The sequence below is a fragment of the Bicyclus anynana genome, chromosome 1, assembly GCF_947172395.1.
Source record: "Bicyclus anynana chromosome 1, ilBicAnyn1.1, whole genome shotgun sequence".
In the NCBI taxonomy this organism is placed as follows: domain Eukaryota; kingdom Metazoa; phylum Arthropoda; class Insecta; order Lepidoptera; family Nymphalidae; genus Bicyclus; species Bicyclus anynana.
In genome coordinates, this window is record NC_069083.1 from 19,048,925 (window position 1) to 19,058,651 (window position 9,727).

The following is a 9,727-nucleotide window of genomic DNA, read 5'->3' on the forward strand; positions in this document are numbered from 1 at the left end:
TACCTAGAAAGATACTAATTTGTATTCTACGTATCATATTTCTTGGAAAGTAAAGGCAAAATGTTTTCAGTCGTTCGTAACAGCAGAAGAAGATGATGTTAATATGACAAAGGAAAGCAAATAGGCACATTTAGAAGAAAAATGTTAAACATTCGTAGAATAATAAATAAATATAACTACCTACAAAACGGGAATAAAAGAAAAAGAAAAGTAATTTAAAACAATTGATGACATTTAGTTAGATTTTAAGCCTTGACTGAACAACTTATTATCCTCAAATCTGTATTATTAAATACTAAACAAATACCTAAACAGAGTTGTATTTTAGAAACTGCTTGCAGTTTGGTGTTAAGTTTAGGGAAATAGACAAATTTGAATATTTACACATGCAGGAATATCTCCTCGGTAAATATCATATTAAATGTTTAAGTAAGTAAACAATTAGTACTTAGTTATACAAGCATAATCAGTATTAAGCGTGATACGTACCGGGAAATTGCCAAGCGGAAAAAGCAGCTGTATTACAGCTAAGTATATTTACTTAAGCGAATAAGGATAATAGCTGTAATAAACAGATCTAAATTGTCCGTTGGAGCGCGGTGCAGCAATCATACAGTTGGATAACTTGTGTAAGATTTCCCATTAATATTACAGACTGCCAGACGCCCACAATATCATTTTATAAATAACTTTCTTGGTGTGAAATATCGTATACGGCTTGTTTGTTCAATTTGTTCAATGTATGCCAATATAATTTCTAAATATAATTTTATATTTTCTTTGATTTAGGTAGTTATTTTAGTTAAATATTATTGTTTTAGTTAGTGTAAATAATTGTAAATACATATTGACTTAATGATGTGCAAAACGAAAAGCCGGAAAAATAACAGTAACTCTTTTGAAATATTCATGTTTACAATGGATTATTATAATAACAAATTATTGATTCTGCTTGTTGTATGAAGATGAAAGCCAAACAAATTACTCCAAGTAAGTTTTTTATACTAATATTATAAAGAGGTAATATAAAGAAAGGTAAGATTTGATTGATAAAAATGTGTCCCAACACTTTGGTAGGTCAAAAACTATCTTGGGAATCTTGTAATATGATTATGTTTTCTAAAGGATTTTTTAGTTTTCAGAAAAGAAAAGATAAGCTGATATAACTTAAGCCTAGGCGCTCCAATAGATTTGTCAAAAATTAGTTATCTGTATATCTTCAAACCGTGGCAGCTGAAGACTCGTGTTTATAGCGCAAACAACCGCGTCGTCGCGCCGGCGACTGCGCGAGAAGCTGGAGGTGATGCTGGCGGTAATTATCTGCTCCTCACTGATTACCATACGCTGACTACTCGCACCTCGGTGGTGCAGTGGTTAACCTACGTAGGTTTGGATCAATGAGGTCCTATGTTCCAGTCCTAGGTAAAATAGGAGTATTATTTTTTTATTGGCTGCTGGGATACTTCGGCCGTGGCTCGTAACTACCCTACCGGCAAATACGTACCGCCAAGCGATTTAGCGTTCTGGTCGCGTAGAAACCAAAAGGAGTGTGGATTTTCATCACCATCAGGTGAGAATGCAGTCAAGGGCCAACTTGTAAAGAAAAAAAAGTATGTAGATGACAATATGTAAAGGGAAGGGAAAAGTGAATGATGAGTTGACGAGTAAATAGAGACGAATGAAGGAATTGACATATTTTGCCGACCCCACCTAAATGGAACAAGGTAGAGGAGATGATGATAATGTTGAAGTCCTAGGTCGGGCTACGAAATATTGACCTTTTCTTACTGCCGAAAATTTTCATTGGTAAGTGTCGAATTCGGAGGTTGGTGATAAGTACCTAGACGGTTTGAAATGCTCTCCAGGTCCAGGTTGTTCAGTTCATAGCTGTTTTTGACATTTTCTAAGTAAAAGCTAAGTAGGACATTACACGATAGAAACTGGGTCAACGAGGCAATATATAAAATATCAGTATAAAGTAAACAAATCAATGGAGTGTAGGTATTGTTGTTACATCATGTCATGTGAACAGATCTCTTCGCGCAGTCGTAAGCCGTATACGTTATCTAGAAAGTTCCCAACAGCGCTGATAGCCCCGCCCGCCCGCCGCGCGGCGAGTATCGGAAAATACTTTCCAATTTATCGCGGAGGCTCTATTACAGCGGGGAAATCCGCTCCTAATTGACATCGCGACGGAAAAGCAGACATCAGTCATTATTGGAACCCTTTCTGTTTGCTTGTTATAATACATTGTTCATTTTCAAATAAGATGATACACGCAATATAATAGCAATATATATGCTTACTAGCTGACACCGCGCGGTTTTACCCGCGTGGTTCCCATTCCCGTGGGAATACGGGGATAATATATAGCCTATAGCCTTCCTCGATAAATGGGCTATCTAACACTGAAAGAATTTTTCAAATCGGACCAGTAGTTTCTGAGATTAGCGCGTTCAATCAAACAAACAAACAAACTCTTCAGCTTTATAATATTAAGTATAGATTTCCTATTAAAATTAAAAAGTTGTATTTCTTTTATTAAAAACGTTTTAGATGCGTATTTGCATTAGTACTATTAGCTTATAGAAGCTGAAATCACTAGTAAATAGTCTGATATGTTTTCTGTGTTTGTGCTACAACTACTACTTAGACTAGTCAGATGACTAATAAGATAAGATAAGTTACTTAGATGTCATGATGTCTAGGTTTGAATATATTGATTTTTATAATAAATTCAGGTGAGTAAGATCAATGTTAACTAATTTATACATAGAAAGCAAAGATTGACTGAATATTTGCAAAATAAATAAGATTATAAAATTTTAAAATCGTTTAAAAATCTTTTATCGTAATTAGACGAAAATTCATACAGTTTTAGCTTCCTTAAATTAAATGTGACATTTTTTAATATTTGAACTATAAACATAAACGCAGAAATAACAAAGATATTAGTAATTTTGTTTAAACACCCATACAAATCTAACGATCATTAAGTGCCTACGACGTCATTAGTTCGTACCATTTTGTATGGGGCGTTTTTCAGGGATCCGCGGCAGCGCCGAAAATCTGACCCTTTAAATCCCTGTAGCTCCGGAAGTAATGATCGCAGTTACCCTGTTTTACAAAATTGCTTTACTATTAGCATACTCTTAATTTATATACAATTTAAAAAACTGTCATCATCCCTATTACTCTATGGCTAGGACATATGACGTCTAATAGGCCGTATAGACAGGCAATACAGACTACTTTTGTACTTTGGTCGAGTACGAACAATATTTGGATTTACCGCCCAAAAATCGTTCGTTCTCAACTAGAATACTAAAGTAGTCCGAACTAGGCCTTAGAGACGGGTTTGATCTAAAGAGTTAAGACCTCGGATTTGAGTCCAAACAATAAACTGTGATGGACGCTTCAAAACCTTTAATCGTTACTTTTGAGAATTTATATCTTTAAGATCTTATTTGCTTTCTATAATGCAAATCACCAATTTCCGTTGAAAATTTTCGTCTCTTTTCAGAAAATTCGTAGATTTTATAATAATTTTCCCTCAGGGTTCAAAGGTCGCGAGGCAGTGGACCCGACACCGGAGAGCATTAGGCGATCCGTTCAGCGCCTTAATATTTCACTCCGACCCCTGATTTCAAATTCAGAGAACGTTGGATTTACTATCGGTGAATTTTTATCATCATTTCACGTGCATTTCTCGTTTGGGATAACATTTTTAGTCGATCATTTTGAGATTTTTATATTTAGGATGAAAATATGAGTTTCGAGTATATGTTTAGGAATTTTATCTCTAAAAGTCAGAGTGTTCGGTTCAGAAATGAAGAGATTGGAAGTAACCAAAGTTACCGACATGGCTGCGAGTGGCAAAGCTGAATGTAAATGGTATGTAATGTATTGGACAGGGCGGGGTAAAGAGTTCGAAAAGCCAATGAACATCGGGGTCCCAAGGTGCTGAAATGGTGACCTCGCATCGGAAAGCGCAGTGTTACAGGCAGGCGTCCCAATCCACATCGTACGCATCGCATCGAACGGATTTTATCTATCGTAAAATTAAAAATCTGTTTGATGCGATGTGTTTGATACGTACTTACGATGCGGATCAGTGGACGCCTACCATTAGTCGACCCTCTTACTAGTTGGACCGACAGACTCCAAACGGGTTACAGGGAGCCGCTGGATGCTGGCGGCTTAAGACCGTGGTATTTGAATTTTTTTACAAGAGGTCCAGCAGTGGACGTTAGTCGGCTAATAATAGTTGAATAATGACGATGTGCGCCAGGGACGTAGCTACCGCCGTATCAGCCGTATCAATGATACGGGGCCTCCGCACTACAGGGGCCCCTTACGTGTAAAAGCAAAAATTAGCAAAATGTGATCCACAATCTCATTTAATTTGGTGCTCCCTGGGAAAAGAAACGTCAGAAATGACAAAAATATATGTCGCCGGGGAAGCTTGGCTCACTGAAGGCTCTATGGCCTCAGACCTAATAGTTGTCATGTTTGCTCTGTGGTTATTTCGAATTGACTTGTTATCTAGTGGTCTGATCATTTTGCAGTCAAAATACTGTTCCGTTTTGATTTGATTAATAATTGGTCTCTCAAGTAATGATGACAGTTGACAGCAGTAGAAAAGAAACTCTTTAGGTTCTGTGTTAAGATTTTGCTGTCGTAATGGTCAGCAAAATCTACGTTAATTAATTTAATAAATTTAGAATCAAGTTTTCATGTAATTAGGTTTTGATTATTTACTCTTGAAGTAATTAAGATTGTAAAACGTTACCACCATAACGAACGTGTCGGCGATCGACCAATAGGAAACGTAACGTCACGTAACTCTCGTCCAATGGAATCGCGTCCCAAATGGCGCGTACGCGTGTACCGTCACTGTGTATTCACTCTAGTGAGGCATTCTGCCTCCGTCTGTCTCCGTAGTCTGCTGATTTAGTAATTCAGTTCTAATCGCGCTTTTAAGATGGAATAATCGTCTTCTACTTGTTAAGTATAGTGAAATAGTGAAGTGTTAAGTAGTGTTATTAAGAAAAGGAAAGTAATTAGTGACTTGGGCTATTAATTGGTTCAATTCTTTGTTGAGCAGCTTGAGGCGTCATGCTGCTTGTCGCGTTAGTGATTTTGTTCGATAATGTTTCGTGATGAAGTAATTATTGATCTTAAATTGTTTACTGTGGGCATGGAGAGCACGTCGGGCAGGGTTGGTGAGTGTTTACTAGTATTAAAAGGCGCCTTTAAACCACACCCAATGGTCACAAGTCCTGGGACTTGCTCGATGTACTTCCTCTACCACAACTACCAGGGTAAAATAGTAAAATTAAGAGTAGTATTGTGTAAGCGATTAGTGAGGTTAAGCATAGCATACCTATTGTAATTGGCAGAGCCGATGACCAAGGTTAGGTCAGCGGTTCTGTCCATTTTTATTAATGACTCTACGCATTTTTACGACATATAGCATTTTTGTTTCTTTTGTGAGTCTCTCTCAGAATGAGAGAGATATAAACACAATAACTTCTGTAAACAAGTAATCTTTCAACCTCTGTAAGTAGACACCTATATTAAAAATCTTTAGCCACATTACACGTATGTCGATAACCGATAGTCCATGTCGTTACCAATTTTCAAAAACATAACTTGAGCTTTTCATCCAAGCTTTACGGCTTTACCTATTTAAATCTTAGCTACTCCTAAGAATTTCAAAGACGTTAATAGCACAATCCTTTCAAACCAGTTCGCAACCTTCAGTTATTAAGATTTGAAACACAAAGCAAGCAGGTAGGTACTAGCGATAGGTATTGTAGTCCCACGCAGGCTTCCCGCTGTCCACAGCAAATAGCACAATAATGCAAATTCCGAACTATCAAACGCGAAATTACCAAATAACGGTCCAATTACAGCCACCGTGTAACTGTCTGTCCGCGCAATTATCGATGAATTGCAACGCTCCGGACAATGAGCAGTATACAGTTAGTAGCTACAACCAATGATCATTTTATACTATACTAGCTGACGCCGCGCGGTTTCACCCGCGTGGTTTCCGTTTCCGTAGGAATACGGGGATAAAATATAGCCTATAGCCTTCCTCGATAAATGGGCTATCTAACACTGAAAGAATTTTTCAAATCGGAACAGTAGTTCCTGAGATTAGCGCGTTCAATCAAACAAACAAACAAACTCTTCAGCTTTATAATATTAGTATAGATATAGGTTACATCGACGAATTTAGCTACACCACTGAGCGCACACATGCACAATTTTGTCTGTAATTCCTTGATATATTTATTTAAATGCTACCATTAAATTGTAAATAACGTTAGTTTATAATCTAACCTATTGCTTACAATTGCTTACATTTGGATCAGTTGTTTTCTTGTTGTGGCCATTTGCTGCGGGCTTATCATCAGGGAGTTTATACGAGTATCTACGTAGCGTCAGCTAATTATACCATAGCTAGGGCTAGAAGATCAGGGAATTTACGTTGTTAAAATCAGAATTTATAAATACCGATTTATAAGTAATAATCGGAAATTAAATAATTTAAAATTGGCATTGATTGACTGATGGAATCCCTATTAATTTGTATATTAGTAATTTTTTTGGAAGGTATTCTGTAGGTATTCTATAAACAGTGGCGTAGTGGGGTGCAGTGCCCCGGGGCCTTCACCTTTATCAAGTATTAATTGTAATTTATCTCGTTACTGTTTAATATTTTTATTACTGGCCCTGCAGTGCATGAAAAAGAGCTGATTATAAATTATCTTTGCATTTTTAAAGTATTGGTATATTTAATATTTTTACTTGATGAAAAACGGTTTAGATAGTAGTGAGGCCCTATTTTATTATTTGCACTGGGGCCTTTGGTGATCTAGCTACGCCACTGTCTATAAATTTCATATTTGCTTACTGACAGGCGTAAAAAAGTCTGACATTTTGGGAAACTAACCGACATGATATGTGATGTGTGTAACGCATTTTTAGGGAGCTCTTTACGAGACGAAAACAACAACAGTGAAACATCGATTTTATAGCGACGGTTTTTTTAAACGCGTAGATCATTGATTTTTGATCTTTGCCAGAGGGGTAACGGTTTGCAAAGCAGGTCCTGTTATTAATGGTCGAAGGTTTGTGTAGTTAGGTAGGTATTTAGCTATAATTTTCTCAACTATCGTTCATCTAAAAAATCACAGTAATGTAACATGAATTCCAACACGATCACATTACAGTCGGAATAGATTGCGATATAAATGCATGGATCGCGAGTAATTTATTCATGAAACAGCTACCGAGTACCGACGCGAGCGAGACGCGGATCCATTCGCAGAGCCGATCGCGGGGCGACGTCGCGGAATGTGCGAATTAACGTGCAAACAATATTTATTACCAGCGAAATGGTTTTATTGGATATACCTACCTACCAAATATTACGTTTACGTACTTAGATATTTTTTTATGCTACTCTATAGCCTTGCGAATGACTGATAGGTAATAAGTGGCGGATTTACCAGTAGCACAGATAACATATGAGTCGTTCTACAAACTAAGGATTTTTTGGCGGCTCAGCTGTTTTTTTTTAATTGAATACCATTAATTACAATTGTAATTAATGGTATTCAATTATTTTTTAACAAAATGACTGTTCAAAATACCGAATTCTCAAGATCCTACAGTGTCCCTTTTCCAATCTATTCGGCTCTACCCTATAACGCTAAGTTATTAAGGCGTTAATTATAACTAATAATAAATACTGAGTAGCAACAACGCAGCAGGAAGTTGCTTCCACTGCTTACTTCAACAAGCGCCCGCGTGATTTTTTTAAAGGGATGATGACAGTTTTTTAAATTGTATATAAATTAGGAGTATGCTAATAGTAAAGCGATTTTGTAAAAGTAACAGGGTATCTGCGATCATTACTTTCGGAGCTACAGGGATTTCAAGGTTCAGATTTGCGGCGCTGCCGCGGATCCCTGAAAAACGCCACATACAAAATGATACGAACTGATAACGTCGTAGGTACATAATGATCGTTAGATTTGTATGGGCGTTCAAACAAAATTACTAATATCTTTGTTATTTGTGCGTTTATGTTTATAGTTCATATATTAATAATGTCACATTTAATGTAAGGAAGCTAAAACTGTATGAATTTTCATTTAATTACACTATAAGATTTTTAATTTTATAATCTTATTTATTTTGCAAATATCCAGACGATATTTGCCTTTTATGTATAAATTAGTTAATATTGACCTTATTTACGCAAACGTATCATAAAAATCAATATATTCAAATTCACTCTTGACTTGAAGATACGCATATTATAGGTGGTGGGGAAAACGGAAGCTGGAAAAGCGTTCCACATCTTTGTATCATCAGTACGTATAAGAAAACGTACCTACTTACTTCTAAATATATAAAGTTATTGAAAATATGTAATAAATATGATCGGATTTTAGAGACAGTAAAAATTTAATACCGTACTGGCGTCATATATGTAAATTCCTTACCGTAGGTAATGACACAGGATGAGTATGAGCACCTACCTACTATTATAGGTATAAGACTATACCTACTCAACTGCAGTTAAGAAAGGAACCGGAAGCTATGCCACATTTTAAGGATTGAATTAGAAGCTCCAATGGAAAGCAATTAGTGCAGGTTGTCTACCTAACCTACTTACCTGTTCAAATCGGTTTTATGTATATATACAAATACTAAAACCACAATCAATTTCATTTTATTTACCTGCTGAAAGGTTCGACTCGTAACCGCTCGTAACTTTTATGATAAAAACAAACAACCATTAGGTACCGAGGCGAGCTGATAAATTGGATCAAATCGCGCTAAAAATTTGTGAATCCGCCCGCGCGGTCGGAATGTAGGTTTTTATTTCAGCTGAATTGATCAAAGTCAAAGGCTGACAGGGATGTTTTTTTCATGGGGTGCGTAATACTCGCCGATAGCGGGCAGGTAGTGCGGGAACATTTTTTAGCAAATAACTGTTGCAACATTCTCTGATCGACGAACGATTGGAATGAATCCAAACATGCGTGTGTCGGATTCATTAGACTTAGGTGAGGATAGATTATTCGTATTCCTCTCAAATATGTTTCGGCTTTGAATATAACGTTTTATTGCATGTATATATTTTGCACTGCTAGCAATTACCACTACCAGTGTCGTTGTAGGTTGATCATCATCATTATGCCTATTTTATCGGCCCAATTAGGCCTCCCGCCTTACAGGAATGGCTTAGACCCGTCCAGCGCCGACCCGAAGTAAATTTTAGAATGGAGCAAGATCCAATTATTAATATATTATATAATATAATAATAATTATATGTACCAATTGTGAGTCCAAAGTAAGTATGGAACGCGAAGATCTCGACCATACTCTGCAGTGACCAATTGAAAATCAGGTGCAGTACCGTTTACGGTCGACTAGGATTTTAGTAGTAGGTTATAGAATATCGATAACTTCTAAAATCATACTCCCGGACACCGGATTGCGAAGTGATGGCGCTTTCTTTTATTGTTCTTTACCATTTAGGCGCCCCCTAGGATTTGGCGCCTGGAGCGCCTGCTCCGTTCGCCGTATGGACGGGCCGGCCCTGGACCCGTCACACTGTTACAATATTTCATAGCAACTTAAATAATACTTCGGTAGGTAACATACCTACAACTATTACCTACAGGTACTCTTCGTCGT